General features: G+C 38.2%; 1 protein-coding gene across 2 annotated transcripts in view; it reads right to left on the bottom strand.

The window, feature by feature from the left end:
- The window catches only part of GPHN (gephyrin), a 619,699-nt gene that overhangs the window by 50,454 nt on the left and 554,001 nt on the right, over window positions 1-15,244 (bottom strand). The gene's annotated exons all lie outside the window — the stretch shown is intronic.

The raw sequence follows: 15,244 nt of genomic DNA, 5'->3' as shown, positions 1-15,244 counted from the left end.
ATAGCGGAGTACTATGTAATGATATGGACAGATGTTTATGGTATACTGAGTATAAAAATGGAGGGAAGGAAAATGGAAGGCAAAAATAAGTATAATTTCTTTGTTTTTTAATACACATTCACATACACATAAACTGCATACATGCATAGAATTAAAGAATAGAAGAAGAGTAATGTTGGGGAACAGGATTATGTGTTAATTTGCTTTAAAAAAATCTATATTTTGTAAATTTTCTTCAATGAATGTTTATTTGTTCTAAGATTAAAAAGTCACATTAGGGACTTCCCTCACAGTCCAGTGGTTAAGACTCCACGCTTCCACTCTCGGGGGTGCGGGTTTGATCCCTGGTCAGGGAACTAAGATCCTGCATGCCATGAGGCTAGGTCAAAAAAAAAAAAAAAGTTACATTAAAAATGTATAGCTGGGCGGGGGGCGTTCCCAAGATGGCACAGTAGAAGGATCCAGGACTCACCTCCTCTCATAGGCACAAAAATTTTAGAATTATTTACAGAACAACTATCAATGAAAAAGACCAGAACCTACCAGAAAAGATAATATAACTAAAGACATAAAGAAGGAAGCACAACAAGATGGGTAGGAGGGGTGAAGTCATAGTATAGTCAAGACCCAAACCCCCAGGTGGGTGACATACAAATGGGAGAAAAATTAAAATTGCAGAGGTGCTCCCTAAGAAGCAAGGGGTCTGAGCCCCACATCAAGCTCCCTAGCCTGGGGGTCCTGTACCAGGAAGACGAGTCCCCAAAACATTTGGCTCTGTTGGTCAGCGGGGCTTGCTTTCAGGAGTCCCAGAGGATTGTGGGAAATAGAGACTAAACTCTTAAAGGGCACACAAAATCTCACATGCTCTGGGACCCAGGGAAGAAGCAGTAATTTGAAAGGAGCCTGGGTCAGACCTACCTGCTGATCTTGGAGAGTCTCCTGGAGAGGCAGGAGACAACTGGAGATCACCCTGGGGAAACAGACATTGGCGACAGCCATTTTTGAGAGCTTGTTCTGCTACGTGGACACTGGTGCTGGCAAATGCCATTTTGGAATCCTCCCTCTAGCTTATTAGTCTCAATACCCAGCCCCACCTCTGCCCATCAAGCTTGTAGGCACTGGTACTGCGATGCCTCGGGTCAAGCAACTAATTGAGCCAGGACACAGCTCCACTCACCAGCATACAGACTGCCTTAAGATCCCCTGAGCCCACAGCCACCCCTGGACACGGCCCTGCCCAACTGAGGGCACAGGACCTGTCCCCACACACCACTGCATAGGCACTAGACCTGAGACCCCCAAGACTCTGCAGTCAGAGATACTGGGACCCAGTTCCACCTAGCAGTGGGCAGGCACCAGCCTCAGAATCCCCTGGGTCCTGATCCCACCTACCAGTGTGCCTGTTTTAGCCTCGGGAGCAGTCTCATGCAATAGCAGGCACCTTGGACGAGAATGCTAGGCCTGGGACAACTGCAGCTCCACAGCCCACTGTGGCAGGACCCAGACCACCCACCAGCAGGCCACTACCTGCCCTGGGACTGGCTGGGCCCCTACACTGCCCAACAGCAAGCCAACACAAGCTTTGGGACACCCTGGACTCCATAGCCAGCTGTGTCAGGAATGCCCCAATGACCAGTGGTCTGACACCAGCTCTGGGACCACCGGGCCCTGCAGCCAAACCCAGCCAATGGGCCAGCACTAGCTCCAAGACTTGGCTTCACCCACTGGTAGGTGGGTACCAGCCCCAGGATGTCCTGGACTCCGACTTCACCCACCAGTGAGCCAGCAATAGCCCTGGACACCCTGGGATTCTGCAGCTAGCTGTCTTGTGACCCAGCCCCACCAACCAGTAGCTGGAAGCTCTGTACAAGGCAGCACCTGGTAACCAACAAAACTGGGGGCCAGTCACACCTACCAGATTGCCCAGAGTAGTCAGCCTGCTGAAACAGAAGGACCTACATAGCCCACACAGGGGACACCCCTATAGCACATAGCTCTGGTGACCAGAGGAGGGTGCACTGCTGGGATACATAGGAAGTCTTCTACAAAAGGCTACTTCTCCAAGATCAGAAAATGTAACCAACCTACCAGATACATAGAAATAAAAAACAGCAAGTTAGGCAAAATGAGGTGATAGAGGAACATGTTCCAAATGAAGGAACAAGATAAAACCCCAGAAGGAGAACTCAGTGACATGGAGATAGGCAATGCACCCCAGAAAGCGTTCAAGGTAATGATCGTAAAGATAATCAAAGAACTAGGGAGAAGAATGGATGAACAGAGTGAGAAGTTAGAATTTTTTGACAATGACTTAGAAAATATAAAGAAGAACCAGAGATGAAGAACATGATAACTGAAATGAAAAATACACTAGAAGGAATCAACGGTAGACTAGGTGATACAGAGGAACAGATCAGTGAGCTGGAAGACAGACTAGTGGAAGTCACTAAAGCTGAAGAAAAAAAAGAAAAAAGAATTTAAAAAATGAGGACAATTTAAGAGACCTCTGGGATAACATCAAATGTATTAACATTTTCATTATAGGGGTCCCAGAGGAGAAGAGGAGAGAGAAAGTGGCAAATAACATATTTGAAGACGTAACAGCTGAAAATTTCCCTAACCTGGGAAAGGACACAGACAGCCAGGCCCAGGAAGCATGGAGAGTCCCAAGCAGGATCAACCCAAAGAGGACCACACCAAGACACACTAGTAATTAAAATAGCAAAATTAAAGATAAAGAGAGAATATTAAAAGCAGCAAGGGAAAAGCAATGAATAACATACACGGGAACTCCCCTAAGGCTATCAGCTGACCTTTCAGCAGAAACTCTGCAGGCCAGAGGGAGTGGCACAATATATTTAAAGTGATGAAAGGGGAAAACCTACAACAAAGAATACTCTACCTGGCAGGACTCTCATTCAAATTTGATGAAGAGATCAAAAGTTTCACAGACAAGGAAAACATAAAGAGTTCAGCACCACCAAAGCAGCTTCACAATGAATGTTAAAGGGAATTCTCTAAGTGAAAAAGAAAAGGCCACAATTAGAAACATGAAAATTATGAAAGGAAAAAGATCATCATAAAGGCAAATATACAGTAAAAGTCAACCACATACAAAGCAAGTAAGGAGGTTAAAAGACGAAAGTAGCAAAATCATTTATATCCATGATAAGCAGTTAAGGGATTCACAAAACAAACGGACATAAAATATGATGTTAAAAATAGTAATTTTGAGGGAAGGAGAGTAAAAATGCAGGGTTGTTAAAATGTTTTTGAACTTAAGAGATCAGTAACTTAAAATAATCACGTATACATGTATATATGTAAATTGCTATATATATAAACCTCATGGTAACCACAAACCAAAAATCTATAATAGATACACACACAGAAAAAGGAAAGGAATCCAAACATAACAATAAAGATAGCCATCACACCACAAGGGAAGAGAACAAAAGAAGAATGGAACGAAAAAGAGCTACAAAAACAACCCCCAAGCAAGTAACAAAATGGCAATAAATACATACCTATCCATAATGACTTTAAGTGTAAATGGACCAAATGCTCCAATCAAAAGACACGGAGTGGCTTAATGAATACAAAAACAAGACTTATATATATGCTGCCTACAAGAGACTTGTTTCAGATCTAAAGACACACACAGACTGAACATGAGGGGATGAAAAAAAGGTACTCCATGCAAATGGAAATCAAAAGAAAAGCTGGGGTAGCAATACTTATACCAGACAAAATAGATGTTGAAACGAAGACTGTACAAGAGAAAAAGAAGGATGTTACATAATGATCAAGGGATCAATACAGGAAGATATAGCAATTGTAAATATATATGCACCCAACATAGGAGCACCAAAATACATACAGCAAATGTTAACAAACATAAAGGAAGAAACTTACAGTAACACAGTAATAGTAGGGGACATTAGCAAACCACTCACATTAATGGAAATATCATCCGGATAGAAAATCAATAAGAAAACATTGGACTTAAGTGATATATTAGATCAAATGGAGTTAATGGATATATATAGAACATTCCATCCAAAAGTAGGAGAATACAAATTCTTTTCAAGTGCACATGGGACATTCTCCAGGACAGATGACATATTAGGCCACAAAACAAGCCTCAGTAAACTTAAGAAAATTGAAATAATATCAAACATCTTTTCTGACCATAATGCTATGAGACTAGAAATCAAATACAAGAAAAAATAAAACTGCAAAAAACACAAACACATGGAGGCTAAACAATATGCTATTAAACAACCAATGGATTACTGAAAAAATGAAAGAAATAAAAATACCTGGAGACAAATGAAAATGAAAACACAATGATCCAAAATCTATGGGACTCAGTAAAAGCAATTCTAAGAGGGAAGTTTATAGCAATACAAGCTTACCACAGGAAACAAGAAAAATCTAAGATAAACAACCTAATCTTACACCTGAAAGAAGTAGAAAAAGAACAAACAAAAACCTAAGTTAGTTGAAGGAAAGAAATCATAAACATCAGAGCAGAAATAAAAGATATAGAGACTGAAAAAACAATAGGAAAGATCAATGAAACTAAGAGCTGGTTCTTTGAAAAGATAAGCAAATTGGGTAAAACTTTAGCCAACTCATCAGGAAAAAAGAGAGAGGACTCAAATCAATAAAATCAGAAATGAAAAAGGCAAAGTTATGACCGATACCACAGAAATACAAAGGATCATAAGAGATTACAAAAACTACTATGTACCAATAAAATGGACAACCTGCAAGAAATGGACAAATTCCTAGAAATGTACAATCTCCCAAGACTGAACCAGGAAGAATTAGGAAACATGAACAGACCAATTGCCAGTAATGAAACTGAATTAGTAACCAAATAACTTCCAACAAACGAAAGTCCAGAACTGGATGGCTTCACAGATGAATTCTACCAAACATTTAGAGAAAAATTAACATCTATCCTCCTCAAACTATTCCAAAAAATTGCAGAGGAAGGATGCTTCTAAACTCATTCTATGAGGTCAGCATCACCCTGATACCAATACAGACAAAGATATCACACACACACAAAAATTACAGGCCAATATCACTGATGAATGTAGATGCAAAAATCCTGGACAAAATATTAGCAAACCAAATCCAACAATACATTAAAAGGATCACACACCATGATCAAGTGAGATTTATCCCAGGAATGCAAGGCTGGCTTGATATCTGCAAGTCAATCAGTGTGATACACCACATTAACAAATTGAAGAATAAAAACTATATGATCATGTCAACAGATGCAGAAAAAGCTTTTGACAAAATTCAACATTTATGTATAATAAAAACTCTCAATAAAGTGGGTATAGAGGTTACATACCCCAACATAATAAGGCCATATATGATAAGCCCACAGCTAACATTATATTCAATGGTGAAAAGCTGAAAGCATTTCTTCTAAGATCAGGGACAAGACAAAGATGCACACTCTCACCACTTTTCTTCACCATAGTATTGGAAGTTGTAGACACAGCAATCAGACAAGAAAAATAATAAAAGGAATCTGAATTGGAAGGGAAGAAGTAAAACTGTCACTGTTGCAGATGACATAATACTATACATTAGAAAATCCTAAAGACGCCACCGGAAAACTACTAGAGCTCATCACTGAATTCAGTAAAGGTGCAGGATACAAAATTAATATACAGAAATCTGTTGCACTTCTATACACTACCAACAAAAGATCAGAAAAAGAAATTAAGGAAACAACCCCATTTATAATCACAATAAAAGGAATAAAATACCCAGGAATAAACCCACATAAGGAGGTAAAAGATCTGTACTTAGAAAACTATAAGACACTGATGAAAGAAATTGAAGACCACACAAACAGATGGAAAGATACACCGTGTTCATGGATTGGAAGAATTAAAACAACCACACAACACAAGGCAATCTACAGACTCAATGTAATCCTTAAAAAATACCAATGGCATTTTTCACAGAACTCGAACAAAAATTTTTAAAATTTGTATGGAAACACAAAAGACCTTGAATAGCCAAAGCAATCTTGAGAAAGAAAAACAGAGCTGGGGGAATCAGACTCCCTGATTTCAGCCTATACTACAAAGCTACAGTAATCAAAACAGTATGGTACTGGCACAAAAACAGAAATATAGATTAATGGAATATAATAGAAAGCCCAGAAATAAACCCATGCCCCTGTGGTAGTCAATTAATCTATGACAAAGAAGGCAAGAACGTACAGTGGAGAAAAGACAGTCTCTTCAATAAGTGGTGCTGGGAAACCTGGACAGCCATATGTAAAATAATTAAAGTAGAACACTTTCTCATACTATATACAAAAATAAACTAAAAATTGATTAAAGACCTAAATGTCAGACCAGAAACCATAAAACTTCTAGAAGAAAACCCAGAACACTCTTTGACATAAATTGTTGCAATAATTTTTTGGAGCTGTCTCCTAAGGCAAAGGAAACAAAAGCAAAAATAAATAAATGGGACCTAATTAAACTCAAAAGTTCTTGCACAGCAAAGGAAACCATTGGCAAAATGAAAAAAGAACCTACTGAATGAGAAAAAATATTTGCAAATGATATGACCAATAAGGGATCAATATCCAAAATATATAAACAGCTCATACAACTCAATATTAAAAAAACCCCAAACACCCTGATTAAAAGATGGGCATAAGAACTTAATAGACATTTTTCCAATGAAGATATATGATGGCCAAGAGGCAGAAGAAAAGATGCTCAACATCGCTAATCATCACAGAAGTGCAAATTGAAACCACAATGAGATATCATTTCGCACTTGTCACAATGGCTATCATCAAAAAGACCACAGGTAACAAATGTTGGCATGGATGTGGAGAAAAGGGAACCCTTGTACATTGTTGGTGGGAATGTAAATTGGTGCAGCCACTGTGGAAAACAGTACAGAGATGCCTCAAAAAAAATAAAAATAGAACTACCATATGACCCAGCATTCCACTCCTGGGTATATATCCAAAGAAAATGAAAACATTAATTTGAAAAGATACATGCACTCCAATGTTCATAACAGCATTCTTTACAACGGCCAAGTTTGGAAGCAACCTAAATGTCCATCAACAGGTGAATGGATAAAGAAGATGTGGTGTATATACACTATGGAATACTACTCAGCCATAAAGAAGAATGGAAGTTTGCCATTTGCAACAATATGGCTGGACCTGGAGGGTATTATGCTTAATAATATAAGTCAGACAGAGAGAGACAAATACTGAATGTTATTGCTTATATGTGGAATCTAAAAAATACAACAAACTAGTGAATATAACAAAACAGAAACAGACTCACAGATACAGAGAACAAACTAGTGTTTACCAGTGTGGAGAGGGAAAGGAGGAGGGACAAGATAGGGGTAGAGGATTAAGAGGTACAAACTACTATGTACAAAATAGACAAGCTACAAGTATGTATTGTATAGCACAGGGAATATAGCCAACATTTTATAATAACTATCTATGGAGTATAATCTATAAAAATTTTGAATCACTATGTTGTACACCTAAAATTAGTATAATATTGTAAATCAACTATGCTTCAATAAAAAATTAAAATAGTAAATAAACAAGAAAATAAAAAAGAAGAAAAAAAGAAAATGTATACCTAGAATATCTAGAACAATGGCCTAAGAAGTTCATAATAGAACTGGACCAGGAAGAGAAGGTGATCATGATACACCCATTTTAAAATGTTTCACCGTCCTACTACTAATTATTGGGTTGGCCAAAAGGTTCGATCGTTCTTTTCTGTATGATGGCTCTAGCAGCACTTAGTTGCCTTTACTTTCATTCTAAACAATTTTGTTTGATTGTATGTGACAGCTGTCATATCAGCGTGCATTTAAAAAAAGACATCAAAATTTGTGAATTTTTGTGTAGTCATTTTTTTTTTTGCAGTACGCGGGCCTCTCACCGCTGTGGCCTCTCCCGCTGCGGAGCACAGGCTCCGGACGCGCAGGCTCAGCAGCCATGGCTCACGGGCCCAGCCGCTCCGCGGCACGTGGGATCCTCCCAGACCGGGGCACGAACCCGCGTCCCCTGCATCGGCAGGCGGACTCCCAACCACTGCGCCACCAGGGAAGCCCTGTAGCCATTTTAATATTGAAGATGGAGGAGAAAAAGCAACATTTTCGACATATTATGCTTTATTATTTCAAGAAATGTAAAAACGCAACTGAAACGCAAAAAAAGATTTGTGCAGTACTGTGACTGATCCAACATGTCAAAAGTGGTTTGCGAAGGTTCGTGCTGGAGATTTCTCGCTGGACGATGCTCCACGGTTGGGTAGATCAGTTGAAGTTGATAGTGATCAAATCGAGAATGGAGACATGAATTGAGAACAATCAACGTCATACCACGTGGGAGATAGCTGACAAACTCAAAATATCCAAATCAAGCGCTGAAAATCATTTGCACTAGTTTAGTTATGTTAATCGCTTTGATGTTTGGGTTCCATATAAATTAAGTGAAGAAAACCTTCTTGACCGTACTTCTGCATGCGATTCTCTACTTAAACGTAATGAAAACGGTCTGTTTTTAAAACAAATTGTGACAGGCGATGAAAAGTGGATACTGTACGACAATGTGGAATGGAAGAGATCGTGGGGCAAGCGAAACGAACCACCACCAACCACACCAGAAGCCAGTCTTCACCCAAAGAAGGTGATGCTTTATATATGGTGGGGCTGGAAGGGAGTCCTCTATTATGAGCTCCTTCTGGAAAACCAAATGATTAATTCCAACAAGTACTGCTCCCAGTTAGACCAACTGGAAGCAGCACTCGACGAAAAGCATCTGGAATTAGTCAACAGAAAATGCATAATCTTCCATCAGTATAACTCAAGATCGCATACTTCTTTGATGACCAGGATAAAACTGTTAGAGCTTGGCTGGGAAGTTCTGATTCATCCGCTGTATTCACCAGACATTGCACCTTTGGATTTCCATTTATTCAAAAATTCTCTTAATGGAAAAAATTTCAATTCCCTGGAGACTGTAAAAGGCACCTGGAACAGTTCTTTGCTCAAAAGGATAAGTTTTGGGAAGATGGAATTACAAAGTTGCCTGAAAAATGGCAAAGGTAGTCGAACAAAAGGGTGAATATGTTGCTTGACAAAGTTCTTGGTGAAAATGAAAAATGTGTCTTTTATTTTTACTTAAAAACTGAAGGCACTTTTTTGCCAACCCAATACAGCTCCTTAAACAGCGCTGAAAGACAGTATACAGTCAGTAGCAAGCTGACTGCTTCAGGAGAGTCTTCTTTCGCACAGGTAGTTCCTAACTCACAGATTATGTTCCCAGAGTCTATATGAGAAATTGGCTGTTTGGAAGCTGGAACACATTCCTTTAAAAATAATATTACAGATGGTGGGCAAGACTCCAGGGTAGTTAAAAACAAAAAAACAAATCTTCATTTAGCTCATAGTGTTACTAATATGTTGCTGAATTATGCTTTAGTATTAACCTGAATTTTGGAAACAAGGTGGAAGACTGAAGAAAGAATGTTGAAATGGAAAGCATTTGTTTAAGTTATCTTCCCATCTACCTTTCTAGGGTCCTTTCCTGCTGTCAAAGGTACTTCTTGCCATGCCTACAGTATCTTGCTATGCTAAGGTTCTGATGTGGTCCTGTTCAGGATTTGCCCTATGAGTCAAAGAACTCTAAGTTCTAAGTGATTAGTTCCTGTTTATTTAGGACAGCAGATTTACCCTGATGTTGCATGTCTGATTTGAACTATTAAATATTAATATGTGAACAACTCACTCTCAGGTAGAATACTTTTAAACACAAATGCACCTCTAAATATTAGACTATCAAGAAGTATAGCAAAGTGAACAGAACAAACACATTTGGCCAATGTGGAGGATATTTGGGCTTAATAAAACACCTCTCCTAAACAGACTGGGTCTTGAGAGTCAGGGAATAAGGAGATTAACTGTTCCTTTAAAGTTTCTTGCTGTTCATGGCTTTTGCCCTTTCACTTCTCAAAAAGCTTTCTCTCCCTTCCCTTCTCTTAAAAGTACTGACAGAGGAGCTTAGATGGTGAGTAGGGGAAAGGTTAGAATAGGGTAGCCATTTGTGAATCTCAGTCATTTATAACTTGAATTAATGTAGGTCTGAATACCAAATTACCATTATTTACATTGCATGCACGCTCTCGTCTCCTCTTTCCCATTCTCCTCTCTCCACTCCTTCCCACCCCCTGGAAGATACTATGAACTTGTTATAACAGATTACCCAGAGGTAATAAATGCTGCAAAAGTGGCTCTAGTAGTTGTGGGAGGAAAGATAAAATAAGAAATTATAAAAGGAAGGGGATTTTCTCTTTATGGAAGGGAGAGGTGTCTATTTTACAGTGAATAAGAAGCTTTATTTAGGGGTCCAGAAAGTAAACTTGAGCTACCATAATAAATCCTCTTGCCTTTTTCTCCCACTTCTATATCACCTAAAGATGTAGAATTTTGCAACTCAAGTCCTTATAATTCATTCATACACACAGTCAATATTTAATTCAAAATTTAAACTAAATTTTCCTCTCTGGCTTTTGAAATATTGACAGTTACTATTTACTTAGGGGTTTTATCTATTAAAATGGATATAGAATATTTAGTTTATTAACCTTAATATTAATAAATTGTGGGTGCTAAGCCCAGTTAAGAGGGCAGCATGGTACAGCAAAAGGAGAAAGACCCTGGAGTTTGACAGGCCTAGGTTGGACTCCTCATTCTGTCTTTTACTAGTTGTATGACTCTGAACAGCTTATTTAATTTTTTTGAGCTTCAGTATTATTATCTACAAAATGGGGATAAAAGACACTTATCTAGATCGGTTGTTTCATGAGGCCTAAATAAGATAAGTAAGTGAAAGAATGTAGTATAGTGCTATATATATAGTAGGTAGTAAGTAAAGATTAGTATCTCTTTCCAGGAAAAGACTGGCATGTTTGGAGTGAGGAGGCTGGAGAAAATGGATGTGGATTGGGTGGGGAGGAAAGACAGGAGTGAAATAGAATTGAAAACTTTTTTGTAGTTCTTACTAATAACTATCTTACTCATTTCTGTAGTACCAAAGACTGAGACAACATCTGATATAGCATAACCCTTCATAAAAGTTTGTTGGATTATTAGAGTATACTTACCCACATATAATAAAACCCCAATTCTGCCACAAGTATATAATTGGCACCTTAGAAAGATCATATTTGTAGCAGAATAGAGGGTGAGTTAGAGGAGAACAAGGCTTGAGGCAGGGAGACCAGTTAAGAGGATAGCCTCATGTGCCTAGACAAAAAGTAAACGGAGCCCCAAACTAAGCCAGGATGGTAGAAATGAAGAGATAGGAACGTACAGAAGTACTGATGAGGGAAACTGTATGGGATTTAAATACAGGGCTGAGTGAGAGACAGAAACTTTCCATTCAGGTTTCTTATGGCTCGGGTGACTGGGTGGCTGGTGGGCACAGTCACTGAGCTAGAAGAACTCAAAGAAATGGAGTAAGATGGTAGTGGGGGGCGCAGTGAGAAAGGAAAGGAGGGAAAATGAATTTTTAAAAAAATTTTTAAATTCTTTTTCGGTACACAGGCCTCTCACTGTTGTGGCCTCTCCCGTTGCGGAGCACAGGCTCCGGACACGCAGGCTCAGCAGCCATGGCTCACGGGCCCAGCCGCTCCGCGGCATGTGGGATCTTCCTGGACCAGGGCACGAACCCGTGTCCCCTGTATCGGCAGGCAGACTCTCAACCACTGTGCCACCAGGGAAGGCCAATGAATTTAATTTTACATGTTGAATTTGCTCTGCCTATTGAACTTAAAGAAAATATACCTAGTAAGCAGGTGGATCTAGGCATGGAGCTCAAGACAGAGATAAGATCTGGGAGTCAATAGCATACAGAATTAGAAGGAAAAAAGGTCAAGGGTGAGCCATGGTGACACTTCCATTTGGGAATGAGCATAGGAAGAGAAGCTGCCAAAACAAGAAAGAATAAACTACAAATGGAGAATGAAGAAGTTGAAATGGTGTATTGCTGGAGAGGGATGTAAAATTGTGGTAGAGAGACCTAATAGCTGGGTTATGCAGGCATTTTATTTGTGTACAGACACATACCATTTTGATGAGGCTTTGCAATCCAGATGAAGATGAATCAACACTGACACCCTTCTGTTCTAAGTAATAGCCTTCAGAATGCCTTTCGATTTAATCTCTTTTTTTAAAATTCTACTTCCAAATTTGAGCATAAGCTCTTGAACTTTCTAAAACATCTTTATTACTAGGCTGTAATTTATAGTGCATTTACAGTACATGTAATTTTAAGGACAAGATCTATATCTATTTCAGTTTTGAATCAAGAGCCTTTGGTTTAAAACTCATAGTAGAATCATGATTAAGTTTACCATACTCTGTTACTTCCTGTGATCCATGAACCAGTGGCTTGGTATTCTTGGGAACTTGTTAGAAATGCAAAATCTTGGCCCACTCCAGATTTGCTGAATCACAATCAGCATTTTTAATAAGATCTCCAGGTGATTCAAATAGGTACACAATTAATACTTCCTGACTAACTGAACAATGAATAAACTGTATTGTTCTTATTTCTAGTAGGTCTCCAACTTTAGCTCATGTGATACAACTTGGGCAAATTATCTTTCCAAAATATGGTTTACTATGTTAATTCTGCGTTTAAAAAAAGCTGCAAATTTAACCAAACTGGGTAGTGCTGCCTGGATTACAAAACCTTTCAAAATCTGGCTTCAAATTTCTACCGAATTTACACATATTATCCTTTTACCTGAACCTCCTACTCTAAACAGTCTGGCCTGACCTGAGTAAACTATTCTTTCTACTTCTCTATTTTTGTTCATTCCGTTTCCTACTTGGTTAACATACTCTCTTTTTCTAAATACACAAATCCTATTTATCCTTCCTGTTCTAGCTAAAATGAAATATCTTCATAATGATATTATCTTGTCTTCATAATGAGAATTGTGGATTGTTACTTTCAAGAAACTTAGATTCCATTTCCACCTCTGCCACTAACTTGTATATTGCTGGGCAAGTTCAATGAACAGCTCTGGGTTTAAAAGCTAGTCTTTTTCATACACAAGGCCAATAGGCACATGCAAAGATGCTCAACACCGCTAATCATTGATAAATGCAAATCAAAACCACAATGAGATATCACTTCACACTTGCCACAATGGCTTTTATCAAAAAGACCACAAGTAACAAATGTTGGTGAGAATGTGGAGAAAAGGGAACCCTTCTATGCTGTTGGTGGGAATGTGAATTGGTACAGCCACTGTGGAAAACAGTATGGAAGCTTCTCAAAAAACTAAAAATTGAACTACCATATGACCCAGCCACACCATTCCTGGGTATATATCCCAAAACACTAATTTGAAAAGATACATGTACCCCAGTGTTCACAGCAGCATTATTTATAACAGCCAAGATATGGAAGTAACCTAAAAGTCCATCAACAGATGAATAAAGAAGATGTGGTATATACAATGGAATACTACTCAGCCATGAAAAAGAAAAAACTTTTGCCATTTGCAACAACATGAATGGACCTGGAGTGTATCATGCTTAGTGAAATAAGTCAGACAGAGAAAGACAAATACTGTATGATACCACTTATATGTGGAATCTAAAAAATAAAACAAACTAGTGAGTATAACAAAACAGAAACAGACTCACACATATAGAAAAAAAAACTAGTGTTTACCAGTGGGGAGAGGGAAGAGAAGAGGGATTAAGGAGTAGAGGATTAAGAGGTACAAACTACTATGTATAAAATAAATAAGCTACAAGGATGTATTGTATAGCACAGGAATACAGCCAATATTTTATAACTTTAAATGGTGTATAATCTATAAAAATTCTGAATCACTATGTTGTACACCTGAAACTAATATAACATTGTAAATTATACCTCAATAAAATTTTTTTTACATTATAAAAAATTTGTCTTTTTAAAGAAAAACGCTAGGAACCACAATGGTATTGTGTTCCACACAATGAGAGAAAATATGTCTAAGGAATGTGTTTTAATATTCACATAATAGTTAAAAATGAATGTTTTAAAAATATAGTTAATGCTCACGTATTTGAAGCACCCCTCCCATAAGCTCCACTGTACCCTCTTTTTAAATGAAATGTACAAGAAACAAAGGCAAAATTCATCCAGGTCAATCCAAATAAGTTATAGAGTCTTACCCTTCAATTTTAACATTTATTGTTAAAGTCATGGTAGGTGATAAGAATAAGAGCTAAGAAGTAGAATCATACAGAATTTAAACCCAGACTGAAACCTTTTAAAAATAACAAGAATAGCACTCTTACTCCCTACTCTTATCTGGCATAGCTGAGTAAGGGTTCTGTGCTTGCTGACATTCTTGAGCTATTTCTCTCCCTGCTTTAAACATAGGGTAGTTTCTCCCGTGACACTGCTTGTTTCCCTGGAGAGCTTCACATAGAGGCTTCTGTATAACAACATTTGCTTTCACTAGCAAACGGCTATATAGGAAAGAGAAGAATGAAGAGGGAGACAACCTTCACAGAATATCAACAGGCTGCAGATTAAGTGTGCGTTGTTTCCTTTGCTAAATTCCCAGCACAGATTTCCATCTGAACAGTTATAAATTCTTTCCTCCCACATTCCACCTCTGCATTTTAAACCATTTACTCTGGGCCTCTTCAATACAGCACTCTTAGGCTGAGAAAGTTTAGATTTGCATCAGTTGTATTTAAAAAAAAAATTGTTCTCAGTTTTATGTAAGGTATTAAATCCAAGAAAAGAATATACTAAAGATGTGCATATTCTCAAAATTGCCTATATCTTGCTTATAAGCTTTGTTGTTCTTTATATGCTGTTTTCAAGGGACATTTTGAAGTTACATGTAATAGCAACATTAATTATTAGGAAATGTCTACAACGAGTCAACAGCTGGTCCTAGAAAATCAAATATTAGCATATCAACATAGGAACCTTTCAATGGTGTTTTGGCCTTTGTAGTAAGGTAATGGCAGCATAGCTTTTTATTTTAATACAAAAGTACAACATTAGGAGGAGAGAATGAACAGAATTATAGTCAAGGCAGCATAAGGTAAAAATGATGCACACAAACAAAAAGCACCTTTTACCTTATAATAGTTCTTAGAGCTCATTAATGTACTTGGA

Source organism: Monodon monoceros, unplaced genomic scaffold, assembly GCF_005190385.1.
Source record: "Monodon monoceros isolate NGI ecotype Baffin Bay Population unplaced genomic scaffold, NGI_Narwhal_1 Super_Scaffold_21, whole genome shotgun sequence".
In the NCBI taxonomy this organism is placed as follows: Eukaryota; Metazoa; Chordata; class Mammalia; order Artiodactyla; family Monodontidae; genus Monodon; species Monodon monoceros.
This window is presented reverse-complemented; position numbering and strand designations above follow the sequence as displayed.